Source organism: Excalfactoria chinensis, chromosome 4, assembly GCF_039878825.1.
Source record: "Excalfactoria chinensis isolate bCotChi1 chromosome 4, bCotChi1.hap2, whole genome shotgun sequence".
In the NCBI taxonomy this organism is placed as follows: Eukaryota; Metazoa; Chordata; class Aves; order Galliformes; family Phasianidae; genus Excalfactoria; species Excalfactoria chinensis.
This window is the reverse complement of record NC_092828.1, coordinates 66,268,584-66,283,790: the sequence shown is the minus strand read 5'-3', so window position 1 is coordinate 66,283,790 and position 15,207 is coordinate 66,268,584. Positions and strand designations below refer to the sequence as shown.

The window sequence follows — 15,207 nt, the reverse complement described above, 5'->3', positions numbered from 1 at the left end:
AATTAAACTTAATTTGTCTAATGCTGGTAGGAAAGACTGGATTTTTCCATATGCTCTAGTAAAGCTCCTGCCTTTTTGAAAGAAGACAGGACAATAACGTGAGCTAAGGAAGAAAATGTTGAAAAGAACAATGCCTTTATTCTTACTACTATGGCCGATAATTTTTTGTTTGTTTGTTGTTTTTATTGTGTACATTTTTATACTCTCCTTTTGACAATATAACTATTTGCTTTTCTTAACTTGTTAAATATATCTATTTTTACCAAAGGTATTTAATATTCTTTTTTATTACAATCTAGATCAACTATTTTTTAGTTTTATGAAACTTTAAAGATGGATTTGTACAGCTGGAGGAACATAGAAGAGATTACAATGGGATAGGAGCACTATATTTTTACTTTGTTGCTACATGGTGAAAAGGTTTTTTGTTTTTTGTTTTTGTTTGTTTGTTGTTTTTTTTTTTTAGACCTGCAAGCACAATAATAATAAAAAGCTCAAAGCTTTGCTAGCTCCATGATACTGAATATACAAAAGATGGACAGTACTAGAAGTGGTTTCAGAAGCTGATGTTAAAAATTCCATCTCGTCATTCTAACCTTTGTTCCAGTAGAAAAGAGATAAGCATAGATAGATGCATTGTGGCTTGTTTAAGTCTTTAGTTTCTTTAAAGTAGGATGATCTACAATGTAAGTTTGGTGGCTTAAAGCCTTCACGATGCATCATTGTCATGGAAAGGCGACCTTGTCAATGTTGAAGTGTATGGTTTTCCATTGCCATTTATCGCCATTTAAATCCCATTCACTCACGGGATTGTAACATTCTTCAGTACAGTTAGATCAACTATGGTTATGTTTCTTCTGTACTTTATATCTCTAACCAATACACTTATCCCACTCTATTCAAATTGAAAAGAAAACAGTAAAATATTTTGCTTGTAAAGTGCTTTAACATTATGCCTAGTTTATTTTTATTTTTTATTTTTTACTATTGGATTTGCAGATTGTAATGAATCACCAAATAAAGTAATAATGCTAATTTTGGGAGAAATGTTTGTATGACTGCATGTTTGCATCTGGTCAATACATCAAAACAGAAGAAAGCAGAAAGGATTATACTCTACTTATTCTGATAGTCATCAAAAAATGAAAGTCTCTTGTTACTGAGATTTCTGTTTGCTTAGTTGGTTCTGCTTAGCTGTAACTGAGGAGAAAAAAAAAAAGAAGAAATTTGATTGTATTCATATAAACATTCAAAACATTAAAAAATGAGTGGATTTTAAACCATCAAATTTAAATAACATCTGCTACTTTTTCTGTCATGAAAATGAGTTCTAGTGAGAATGTGGCCATTTTTCATATCAGTATAATTTTCTGCTATGTGTTCCAGTAATTTTTCAGGTGCAATCTGGTTTTCTCAGCTGATCTATTTTGCCCAACCCTCAGTCACTTACAGACCAAGACATATCTAGTGTAAAGGCAGAATACAATTATCCAGTCTGAATATTAACCCATTTCCAAATGCAGAACAGTGAACACACAAGAGACTTGGTTCACTTGAATTCTGAGTCCTATGAAGGTTTATGTTATTTTATTTTATTTTTATACTAATAATGTGATTTCTTTGTGATGTCAATAGCCTCTAAACGTGGAGATAAAAGCAGGAATCATAGATTCAGGTTCATCCAAAGAACTGAGAAATGTAATTCCATTCTGTAGGCCTGCAGTGCAGCATCTGAACTCGTTATCCCTGTGCTGTTTACAGCACCATTTCCAGCAATCTCTCACCCAATCCAAAACCACCATTGCTTCTGTTTGCTATTCCTATCTCTTATCACTGCTGAGCACATTCTATCCTCAGCTCCATGAAGCTGTGTCTTCTCACTTCATCTGCCTTGTCCTTGGTTTTTTACCTCCCATTGCTTCCCCAAGAACAGATAATGCACCCTGGTGGTTTGGCGGTGTGGGCCTGCATCTGGAAAAGCAGGAGTGGTAGGCAGGGAGTTGCTGACCAATGCTGAGCCTTGTTTTTATGGATTCTGCAACTATTTACATTCCTGGAACCATTCTGTCAGTTGTTGTTGGCATGGGGATGATGGGAAACAGCACCAAAACTTCAGTTACCAAGGGCATTAACTGTGGATCTGTTGCTTCTTAAAGTCTTCTAAGTTCCTTTGCTCTTTCTTTGCCTGGTTGCACAAGCTATCAATTTTTAAGCAAAAGAGAAGAGAAAAAAAAAATTTCCTCATACAACAGAGTGTGTGGAGGGAAAAGAGAGAAGCACAAACCTACCTTATTTAGCAAATACTGCATCAGCTAATGTATGCTGTTACTTTATTTCCTAATAGAGAACTCAGTTAAAGCACTTAGGTTTGCAATTCAGATGCTTACTGCTCAGATTATCTCATTTTGATTGCAGCAAACTCTGGAAATTAAAATTAGAAACATTTACTTTTACTTCTGAAGATGCTGTAGTAATGCTATGGCTCCCTCAGAAAATCCCATGCCTGAAGAGTGACAATTGCAAAAGTCACATTCAAACCACACTCTGATGCTAAGTAGTCCAACTTACTTTTCTGGTGCTGCTTGGGGTCAGTGTGATATTTAAATTAGTTTGATTAAGTTTGCTCTTCATTGTCATTGTTTTGCATGGGATGCTTCATCAGGCAACTTGTCTTTCAAACTCCTTTAATGCGCCTTTCAAACCCAGTGTCAGTGTTTTTGTTTGTTGGCTTGTCTGTCAAAATCAGAGGAACAACATGACTACTGTTTAAACATAAACTGGACAAAGCTGTTCAGAGAAGACATAGTTTGCCTATTGCTTCACTGAAACTCACCTAGACTGTTAAAAGAAAAATAAGTTTGCATCTAAGTCCCGTGAGAAAGATGACAGCTTCTTTGCAAGTGTGATTCAGAGCACGTAAGCTTCTCTGAATCATTCTCTGTGTCAGTCTTTATTGAGCTCGTCTGTCTTCATTAGTTAGAGTCAGAGTCTGTCCCTCTCACTTGAGGGATTACCAGATTTACAGGCGTGTTTTCTGCAAACAAACCAACCAAATAAAAACCCCTTCTCTTTCTCAAAGAAGGATCTGCAGTGCTTTTCCTACTTTCTGATTTGGCAAGCTTTTATATTATCTAGTGAACTAAAGACAGAATTAACAGTTCAACTCAAGAAAGCTACACTGCCTTCCTCTGAAGCTCTGATGACAGGTTCCACCCAGCTGGATTATGGCATCTCTCCCATTCAGACTGGAGTTTGAGAATGGCATCTTTTATAGTAAACTCTGCATTTATTTTGCTGTGCATTATTCTAGCAATATAACAAGGTTAGCAATACATTATGTTTCTCACATTGTCCTGGTATGGGACCTTTGGGCTTTGGGACTTCAGATAGCACCTACATTAAAATGGTTTATGAGTGGCCAGTGAAGGACATGATGCTTAGGGAATATCTTTTTGAAGAACAGCATCACAGTGATCATATTAGCATTTAGTGAACTTTCAATTGAAGGTACAGTTAACCATACGGCATTTTAAAGGCTTCATTTAGAAAGTAACCAGAAGAAAATAGTGTTCAAGCTTGATTTAATTCAAGTTTTTCCACAATTTCAGATGAGGAGAGAGGGCTTTTCCTCCACAACAATTTTTTTTTATTTTGTACCTTTGTGTCGTGTCATAAGTTGAGAATTTCTCTCAAAAATAATGAAATAAATGTGTATCTCAGGTGTTATAAGTTACAAATTATCCCTGTCTTCAGGCAGACTACGTATACGTTGTGACTGTATTCTTCAGTGGAGAAAAGCTGATGATCTACCTACCATATATCATCTTTGTGTGGTTCCTTAAGGATGTTAAACAGATTTTTGATATAGCTGTGCTGAGGGGGTGCTAGGCAGAAATTGGGTGGTCTAGGGGCTTCACATACTTGTGAAGTTATAGCAGACTTTACATTGCTGAAGGGCATACAGAATCCAAATGTACAAAATTACGCCTCTGTTCTTTAGAAGAGATATGTGGAAGGCCTTAAAAACAAGTCTGTTCTCCTGTAACCCACTCAGTCACTTCTCATGTCTGATGATGAAGATAAGTGTTGAAAGGCAAAGTATATCTGAGCTGAAAGAGCTTTTTCATCCAGAGACTTCAGCAACCAGAGCTCTGATTCATTCAGTAAGCCATAACAAGTCTCACACAATATTATGTTGTGTAGTTGAATCTCAGAGCTTAAGCACAAATATCTGATATAGGCAGAAACAACATGCATCAGGGGTGAAGGAAACCTGCAAGCTCTCTTAATTGTTCAACAAAATCACATCTTGTGAGGGAAGGGGATCTTGTGGGTGAGAGGGGGTCTTTTCTCAACTGTTTTATGGCATCATCACAGAATCATCATCATAGAATCACAAGGTTGGAAAGGACCTACAAGATCACCTAGTCCAACCATCTTCCCACAAGCCACTAAACCATCTCTCATAGCACCTCATCCAGACACCTCATGAACACTGCCAGGAACGGTGACTCCACCACCTCCCTGGGCAGCCATTCCAGTGCCTGACCACTCCCTGAGAGAAAAGGTTTTTCCCTATGTCTAATCTAAACCTCCTATGACATCTGACTCTTTGGGGAACAGTTTGTACATGCTGCTGAGGGATATAATCAGTGTATGGTCATTGGTCACAGGCCGGCTTCTATTTAAAAAAAAAGGTTCTGGGTTGTGGGCAATTAGGAGTCTGAGAATAAGAAATGAAGCAAAAGATTTGTGTTGCTGTGGAGCATGTGTTCATCTACTTCATCATTCTAGTCTCTGTTTGTGGTGTTGTTTTATGTTTATGAAAAAATATAAGTAAAGTACACTTTCCAAATTCCAGGAGTTAGCAATTTGGAACTTTGTCAGTTAGAGCTTGAATTACAGCTCTTGATAAAACTCATCAGCAGCTGTAAAACAGAGGACTGCAACATCTTCTGCATGAAGTGATCAGAGAAAGCCGAAATTCAGGGTATGCCCTGTCTAAGAGAGATGGTTATCATAAGTGTAGTGAGCCTGGTTTCCTTTGCCACACTTTGAAGTTAATGTGCTCAAAAGGGGAAGATTAGATAATTCACAACCAAGAGAGCAGGTGGATAGGAAAAAAAAATAAAAATGATTTACACAAGAAGCCAAGACACTTTAATACACCATGGAAGTATTCAAGAAAAGCAGTATCATGGATGCTACTTACTTGATAGAAGAAAAAATAAGTTATCCATTATTTTGCAAAGTGTTGTTAACACTTGCATATACTCTTTACTTGATAGGCTGAGAAAGCTGTCAAGCCTGGAAATAGGACAGCTCAGGGGAATCTCATCCATGCATACAAATACCTGAAGGGAGGGTGCAAAGAGGCCAGAGCTGGGCTCCTTTCAGTGATACCCAGTGCCAGGACAGATGGCAGTCGGAACAAACTGGAACGTGACTTTTCCTCTCAACACCAGGCAGCACTTCTGTGCCATGTAAGTGACAAAGCCCTAGTGTAGACTGCCTAAAAGAGGCTGTGGAGTCCCCTCCTTGGAGATCTCCCAAAGCCACACAGACTTGCCTGGGCAGATCTGGGTGGCCCTGCTGCAGACAGTGCTGGGCCTGATGGACCTGGTGGGCCTTGCCAGCCTCGGCCATGATGGGATTCTGTGTTTCTGTACTACGCTATTGGATTAGAGCCTAAACACACTTTTACATGAGGAGTTCTATCACACGTATAGAATCAATAAGCCTGTTCATGCCTAAATAAAGCAAATAAGAATCAATCCTCTGTTGCTCAGCACATAACTGCTCAATCCTGAGAACCACTGAACTGAGTAATGTTAATTCCATTATATTCATTAAAAAATAAAAAACAAAGCTAAGAAAGAGTGCACAGTCTCTCATCTAATTAGAAATTAATGGAAAAGACGGTTCAACAGTGGGATCCCTGCATTCACTCCAACTGTTTTGTTTATAGTGAATGGATTTTTATCCTTTTTGATGAAGGAAATAACGAAAGCTCTTGTTTCAGGGTCACACCTGGTCATGACCAAGTAAAGCCTAGTAAAACAGGATGATCATTCTAAGAGCTGGGTAAAGCTACAGGAGCTAAGTTACTGCCTTATTTTCTTGTCAAGTTAACATCTTCCTCAGTCTTCAGGATACATGCATTCCTATTTTTTTTTTCAGTCTTCTTATTAACTGCATAGTTATGTGCTTACTGCTCCCTATGAAACATATATTTTGTCATGCAAATGTATTTGCCATGTTTCATGTATTTTTCAAAAGTGATTACAGTACTGTATTTTCCACCAGTGTCTTAAATCTTATGAAAGCAATAGAAATTTTACCATGGTAAATATAGCAGATGACAGCAGTAGCCTATCTGTCCCTTTTGTCCCAGTGCTCTACAGAATTTAGTTGATGAACAGAGAATTCATTGTTGACTTTGTAGACAAGTAATATCTATTTTAAGGTCATGCTCAGTCTCTTCTACTAGTTTTATAGTTATTGATGATGTGCATGCTTCCAGGAGGGCTAGATTCTCACATTAAGGGAGATTTGATTGTGAAAACAATTCATTCAAATTAGGCCTTCTCTAGCCACTATGTGAAAGAAGATAATTCAGTCATCATTCTCTTTCTCCCTGCAAATTGTGGTCAGTCAAACATCCATATACAACAAGAACCTGGTAATTGTAAATGTACTTTTAACATCTGCAGTCTGAGTTGAGATTAATATATTACTTTGGGTAATTTAGAGAGCTTAATGTCAATTGAACAGATGAAAAAAAAAATAAATGTTATTCGTTGCGTAGACATTCAAAACTGCTAATACAGTCATCAGACTGAAGCCAGAGTTGCTGTATCTGTTAATTCTTATGTGCATGTTATGGTACTGAGAATGGCTACTTCACATTGAAACAATGGAAAGTTCTGAACACATTTCAGCAATCTCTTCTATTTCTTTTTCTAAAGATGTTAGCTCTGATTTGTAGTTTTTTATCTAATGCCTAGCTGTTTTTTCTTCTTCCTCTTTTAGGACAAAGTGCGCTAATAAATTAGGGCAATATTATGACTTATTTTATGTTAATCTACTCAAAGAATGATGTTTACTGCTTTTAAATTAATAAGCCTCAAGATCTGTCAGGTAAGGGCGAATGCAATAAACATTCCCAGCTCATTTTGCAGATGAGAACTTGTTCATTTCAATGCACAAGAGGTTGTAACACTCAGAAGGAAAATAACCACCCAGCAACACATTTTCTTTTCCATAGTCACTCATCTTTGATATATCAAGGACAGAAAGTGAAGTGAGTGAAATGTAATAACTGATGAATTACATCTAACATTCACTAAGAGCTGCTGAAATAGCTACAAAAATGGAAGCAGAACTGAAAAAATCAGCCGAGAATATCACTACAGAGATTAGCCAAAGGCTACCCAATTTGTATGCAAAGTTGTGCTACCGTAACCATGCTACTTTTAGGATTTGAGCTTGTTGATATTTGCAGTACTGCATTCTGCCTCATGGACGTATCAGTTCTATCACATAGCTTGAATGCCATTGGGTCCAGCTCAGCTCACATCCAACCTAATTGTGTGCCCCTCTACACTGCATTCCCATGGATCCTCAGACTGAAGATTAGCAGTTCCTCTCACACATCATGCAGGGGAGCCTTTGCTCCTAACTGCTGCAGTACTCAACTCATTATGAATCTCCTAAAAATACTTGGCTTGATGAGCAGATCTTTGCAGATTTCATCCTGATGTGACCATAGAGATCAGACATCATGTACTTATTAAAGCTGACATCTGAAGGTTTTTCTAAAAATAAGCTCCCACTTTGCAGAGGGGATTTCTCAGTCACCTTAATCCTTTGTGGTATTTTGGGGTACAAAGACACTCCAATGACTGGAAAGTTTCCAAAAGGATGTCTGGAAAATTGCAAAAAGGTCAAAAGATTCATGAATCTACCAGTCATTCAGGAGATTATCCTACCATGTTTTCTATCTAAGGGCTCAAGGAAGCAGACACCATAACACTCAACTTTCAGGCTCTTTGTCTCAGTATATTAAACCCATCCCTTGTACTTCAAATGTCCTCCTGTGAAATGAATCACTCACAGGATGAGCATGAAGGATTGTATCTGACTTGCCGGTACCAGAGGAAGCTCCTGCTGCTGCCAACATTGTGGCCTGAGCACTTAGTAAACAGAAAAACTGAGTTTAAATGTCTTCTCAAGGTGATGGTGTCCTAATCACATCTCCCCATTGGACAGGCTATGAGGATGAGAATATTCTCTACACTGCCTTCTAAAGCGACAACAGCACTAAGTAACAAATCCCAGTTTCACCGGATGAGAAGAAGGAAGCTCCGGCTCCCTCAGTCTAGTTCACATTTCTTAGTATGGACAAGGGAATACTAAACCCACATTCTTACTAGGACTGCATATTTCCTGCTACAAATTAGAGGAGAATGAATATCAAACTAGAATTTCCCAACTCCATTTTCTCTCTTCATTGCCCTAACAAGTAAATAATAATCCATTTCATTTCATCTTTCTTCTCCCTCCCCCCCCCCCTCCCCCATACTGCAGATGTAGACCAAGAATCCCCTAAAACCATCTGTGAGTTATGTCAGGGCCTGAACTGGTGATTGGCCCAGGAAGCACAGGTGCAAGCATTTCACCTGTGCTTCCCAAGTTGTCTGTGGGTCCGCCCCCTCACTGGGCTCATTTAGGGGCTAACCTCCAACAAGAAAACCTCTTCTGGATGAAGGTTGTTTCCTGAGGAGACGCATTCTATACCTAGGAATACCGTGACCAATCAGGTGATTCAACTTTTTCCTATATATGATTTTTGATGTTCTTAATGAAGTTTTGCTTGGTATCACAAGAAAAGTACCAGAAGCAATTTCACTGCTTCCAATGACTGACACTATCCTTCAAACTGGGCTCCTTGTGAGGGGTTTTCAGGAGAAGCATTTAGTCTCTTCTGTGAGACAGCAATATGCTTAGTCCAGAATGGTAACAGACAGAAGCTGTGCCCTAGGGCACCTGGAGTACCTGTAGAATTCATTAAAGGAAACTATTGTAAGTTTAAGTACTGCTAGTACCTAGTTTAAAGCTAGCTGTTATTGTTTACTTTAGTTGTAATGTTTCTCATTCATGAGTTTTGACATCAGATGAAGACAGAGCAAAGTGTGCTTGATTCATCATCCAGATAGATGAGTACTTAATTAGCTTAAATGTGTTTACAAAACTCAGAAAACAAATTTTTTTCTTAGATATGCTAACAGGCGTGTAAGAAAAATAGAGTTATTTTAACATCAGTGTTGCCTGCTCTCTAACTCCTGTCAGAAGGCTAAATCCATTTTGCCTTGTTTTTCTGGACAAGCTTTTATTAAATAATTAAGTTATTCAGTAAAGTTTGCCAAGAGCCATAGAAATATATACCTGGAAGAGGCTTCCTGCATCATCAGGACCTCCCTGATCTGACAGATATATTTTAGTATTAATTTTCTGGAACATAAACTACAGTGTTCCAGAGAAATCTTTTGTTTCTTTTATTAATGCTTTTCTGTCACTGCTTAAAATGTTAATTTTGGTTTTTAACCTTGTAAGAAGCTAGTCCTCTATGCCACTATTCAGATCTCCTAATATGCCTCATCCTAACAGACTCTGAGTTTCTTACTATTTTTTCCTTTATTATTTTTCTAAGCCTCACAGTTATTCTTCAGATATAATAAGTTATTCTGTCCTTTCCTAGTAATTTCCCCCAACTTCATCAGCAAGTTTTGCTAACATATAGCTGAAGGCATTAGGAAAATGAACATTTTCCTTAAGCAATCTCAGAAAACAACCTGACTGAAGCACATACCCATGAGACAGTGTAGGGCAAATAATTATCTTTTTCACTTTTCGTCACTTACCTGATTATGTTGTAGTTATGGGCTGGATGTGATCAGATTGGTTACAACTATATCTTGGAATTGTTAAATGAGCTATAGATAATTAACATCTCTACATTAACAGTTTTATGTTAAAATCATGCATAGCTGAACAAATACAGAAGGAAAAAAAAATTGTTGCTCCTAATGTTCTCACAATTTAATAGGGAGCAAAGCTGGATTTTCCAGAAGTCTGAAAAAGGAGTGTCATAACTACTGCTTGATACAGTCATTCTTAACAGGCCAAGCCAATAATGAACTCATCTTCCTAAGCATCAACTCGCTGCTTGTGTTCCACTGAAAAGGTGTTTAGGGGGAGTTGAAGGAACTGGGCAATTTTGAGTGAACAAATCTTATTTTATCCAGTATTTTGAGGAGAAATGCAAGTGTGAGTAGGGTACTTAACATTTGCTCAAGATATTGGTATTTTCTCACAAAAATGAAGAAATTTTCCTAACTTTTTAGTAAAGAAGTTTACCACTCTGTTACCACTGATTTACCACACTGGTAAATCAAGAAGGTAGGTATAGCTTTGTTTTCAGCTGTAGTAGTTCTGCATATGGGTCAGTTCCTCAGCAATTGATAGACTCACTAGGAGAAGGAAAAATGTGATGACTCCACCAACTCCCTCCATGAGCAACCATTCTGAAAGCCTGAACCTGCACGTGGCCTTCAAGTCAGGGAACCAAAAGCTGAGGGAGTCCAGCTGGCTCACCACACAGGGCGTTTCAAACACCACAAGCATAGTTTCCAATAGGGAACTTTCCTGGAATTTCTGGTTGTAGATCACTGTAAGGAAATCAAAGTCAAAAAACACTGCAAATTCCTAATCTGACTCACATTCTGAGTCAAATGAAGATATCAAAAGTAACTTGCAGTTAGAGAGAAAGTAATTTTTCACTGTTTTCTAATAAAAGATGACTCCAAAAAAAAAAAAAAAAAAAAAAATCCCCATAAAAATGCAACATGTAGACCTGGAGGTGGAAAATAAATGATGTTTCAGGCTTCATGGGAAGATCCATTTGACACTTTTGACCAGGCTAACTCTGGAAATGCTATTACCTCATGGGCATATACCATGTTACTGTTAGATCACCTACTACTTCTTAGAGTCCTAGCTCTCTTATTCTCTGGTTTTGTAGTCATGTAATATCAGTCCTGCTACCATTTTTGAGAGTTCTGCTCTTAAAGATGTTCAATGTAGTAAAATTTACCATCCGTGAAATGATTTTTCCTTCATTTGTGTTTTTTTTTTTTTTTTTTTCCCATACTTTCTGTGCACAGTATACTTCTTTAAGTTTATTTATCCAGAGATCTTTTGTTGAGGTCATGTATGAAACTGTTACTATAAATACTTTGTTTAAAATGTGCCTCTTTGTTTTGACTGAGCAAGGACTTATTTTTTCCTGCTGTGAATTGAAACTGGCCTTCCAGACCTATTTTCAAAACCTGGATTTCCACACCTGTTCTTGTCACACACCTTCACTCTCATATATCCCTTTTGATTTCATTCTCCCTAAGATGTATGGCCAAAACTAATATGGTGAAAATAAGATTAAGAAAAGGCAGAGAAGAGCAGCCTTTTGCTTTCTTCTAAGTATACGCAGAATGTTTCTATTCTCATTCAGTCTGAGATGCAAAGAAATGCAGGAAGAGGTGCAGAAAACCTGTAAATTTTTTTCTCTGGTGCTGCAGCCAGAAAAAAATCTAAGTCAGTAACTGGCTTTGCAGTTCTAAAATATAGTGTATTTACACTGGTAATTACATCACTTAAAATATGAACCCCAAATGGTAACAATACAAGAATAACTTTTAAAAACAAGACCTCTTAAATATGCTTTCCAAGTCTCTCTCTCTCTCTCTCTCTCTCTCTCTCGGTGAGTCCTTTAAAAATTTCAGACAAGAGATGGTAATTGGATTTCCAGACCTGTCTTTAATACTTGGGCTAGAAAGAGACATCCAGAGTGAAATGGTTTAACTTGCCAGAATGGAATCGTAACTAATACAACCTGGCCCAGCTTTTTGCTCCCTTTGGGGAAAAAGACCCTCTCACATTTAAAAGGAATCTGATATTTAGTCTTTAGAGGTGTATTAAGAGAAGTATTACCATTAATTGCATCTTGATCTACAACAATTATCTGCAGGCCTGTTCAGAATAAAATACTAAACAGAATGAGGAGAGAGACTGAGAATAAAATAAGTATTAAAGGCTTTTAAAAATGTGTAATTTTATTTGGTTGTTATTAATTCAACATCTTTCTAAGATAGGTCTTTTCCGAAAGAAAAGTAGCTCTGTAGCTCTGGTACTTCACACTTTAAAAAACCTGTGGCTGACTCAAAGTAGCAAAATCTGCCTTTTTCCATCATAGGTTTCCTAAGAATCATGAATTCATTTTGGACAGAAGTACTCTAAGACAACGCATCTATATTACAAGAAAAATCTTGATTTTGATGCATGTTTCTTTAGCATTTTGAAATTGGAAACACCTGGCAAATTTGAATTGCATATATAGTCACTGTTTTCTACGTGTAAAATATAAATGACTTGCTTATATGACCAATTTACAGTAAAAATATATGGGTTTCATTATAATGCACTGTTGAATGTCTGTACATTTTGTCCTACATTGAGAACAAAGCACTGTTTATGGTTGAGCTCATATTTCTAGCTCAGGAAGATTCTAGTAAATGAACTAAAGGGCAACACTCAGCAAGAATGGTTCTGACATGCTGAGGATTATGCAAAACTGGAAACCTGAATCAAAATCTGACAGTGAAGTGCTCTGTCAGTGGCTTCACATGCAATACTAATATGGCAATTTTCCCATTAGTTCTACCAATGGATCCCATCAAAACTTGGGTCAAGTGGTATTCCTGGATAAGGCAACACCAGTAGAGCACAAAAGAATAATATCTCCAAGTTTAGATTATTTGTAAGCGTGGTGATGCAGCTAAATTAGCTGGAAGATACAGATCAAAGGATAATCTAGTTATTTTTTCTCAGATTTGCCTGTAGTACCAGCCAGATTAACATAGAAAAATAGATGTGGGTTTTTTTTTTGTTTGTTTGTTTGTTTTTCTTAATTCTGATTATTCATGAGAATACATCTTCAAACTCAATGGGTCCAATTTTATGACTCTTTTAGATTATAGACAGACAAAATTGGGATTACAAATCTGTTTTTAGCATACTTTTTGTACCTTATTCTACTTCTGCACTTTGGATGAAAACATAATTTGTTATCCTGAAAAAAAAAAAAAAATCTAAAGGAATAGATACTGTAATCGTGGCAGATAAATGTGGTATAAATGCTGGAGAGAGGAGTAAAGGTTAATCCTACTGGTTTCCAGCCTGCATCAGTGTGCATGGTGTTTGACTTATGTAGGTAAACTTCAATACACTCAGTTATCTAACTTGTAAACTTTGAGCCTCCTTAGAGTTGCATAGAAAAACTTATCCTGGAAAGTAATACAACACAATCCTTTGTTTGAAGGTATTAATTGCACTGACCAATATCCAGGGGTATGACTTCTAATCTGCTATGCTCCAAATCAAGCATGACTACAGTTGGAGTACTGCACTCGCAACAATTTAGCATGTGTAATAACTTACTCCCTTTCCATCCATGGCTGTATACCCAACTATAGTGTTCTTAAATTCTGTCTGTATGTGTGCTAACTTTGCCAAAAGAATCAATAAGGAAGTCAGTGTGTATCCAGAGAAGCCATAAAATATAATTGCAGCTATGTGCTGACCCCTTGGATAAGAATGAGGTCATATGAAACACACTAATGGTATCAAAACGTAAAAAGACAGTACTAATAGATGTGATAGGCAGATTTTTTTTTTTATTATTATTTTTTTTTACCTTCTTGCCTCAAGATGGTAAAATGCCCAGAGAATGCATTTGCTTCTCTTTGGGACATGATGGAATTGTGCCTGAAAACCAATTGTACTGAGACACAGTGGCAGTCTTCATGTAATTTAGTGAACTTGAGCATAAATTTATAAGTGAGTTCCCAGGTGCCTTTCCTAATGTTTTCATGTAGCTGGATTTGTAATCTGTCTATTATTTTCTAGCTGTGTCTGGTTAAAAAGTTGCATTATATCAGGGAATAACTTAACCTATGCATGGGGAAAGCTTCTGGAGATGATTTCATCTGGGTGCCATGCATGGAGACAAACTGCCTACTGACCCTAAAGGTGTTGGGTTCAGATGTAAGTTTTGGTGTCCTGATTTTAGTTGCCCCAAGAGAGTTATTCCAGAAGTCAAGTAAAGGAATAATGGATATCCTTGTGATGCAACAGATAATCTTACATTGTTGTCTGAAGAAACCAAACTATTTTTCTCTCCAATACATTTGTTTTTTCTCCCTTTGTGATGCCCCTAAATAGTAAGAAAAAGGAGAAGGCTGTTATCAGTACAAAGTCTTTTATTTCTAATGCTAGGCCTGTGAGATGAAAATGCCTCAGTAGAAATAGGCTTGTTCTGCATACAGGGAGAAGGATACTGGCTCCTCAGCTTCTAATCCTGAATTTGTTGTACTGTATGTGAAGATATTTTATACAAGTTGCAGTGTTTTATCACACACTTCCAGCTTATGTAATTCAAATCCTCAGATTTTTGAGTCTGTAATAGAAAAATATAAGACTACAAAATATACATTTCCTGGTGAATCAAGAGTTATATGGGACATAGCTTATCTGGCTCTGGTACTAGCCTTGTTCAGTACATTGCTATTAAAAAGGAAGTCCCGGTCCTTCTCTTGCTCATAGCTCACTATTTCAAACCAGACTACTTTAGAGGATTAGGTGAACTTTTTTTTACTCTTTCACTCTTCTTGCATTCAGAAATGTTCCTTGAACTCCTCTTCCTGAGGAGGAGGTGTCTTGCTCCAATTAATAGGAGGGAGAAGAAGTTCTTTTAATATATGTATACCCGACAGTGAGATTAAGACACAGTGGGTCAAATGTTAGCCTGACCAGTTTATCACAAATCCCAGTTGCTTAGTGATATGGGGAAGGGAAAATAGGAGATAGAAAAAAAGATAGGAAATAAAAGCAGGGAGTCTTTGAAGAAACCAACAGAGAGAGTCACCACTGTGGGTCCAGCGAGGTTCGTATTATGTGCACTGATCTCAGGAACTTATCCAAACACCGCGGGGGATGGGAAGAGGCCAGGAAGCTTCACATCAAGTAGGGCCAGGGGACTGGGGGGAGCATTCTTCCTAAGAGGCTTTTTCCCCTCAGGGAATTCTTCCACTG

General features: G+C 37.5%; 1 protein-coding gene across 3 annotated transcripts in view; it reads left to right on the top strand.

Annotated features, from left to right (window-relative positions):
• PDGFC (platelet derived growth factor C) overlaps positions 1-1,044 on the top strand; it is a 126,054-nt gene extending 125,010 nt beyond the window's left edge. For 2 of the 3 annotated variants that reach the window (XM_072334754.1, XM_072334752.1), the window contains exon 6: positions 1-1,044. This exon is cut by the window's left edge and continues 599 nt beyond it. The gene's annotated coding sequence lies outside the window, so the exon portion shown is untranslated. The other variant, XM_072334755.1, reaches the window with a different exon arrangement.
• The last annotated feature ends 14,163 nt before the right edge of the window (positions 1,045-15,207 follow it).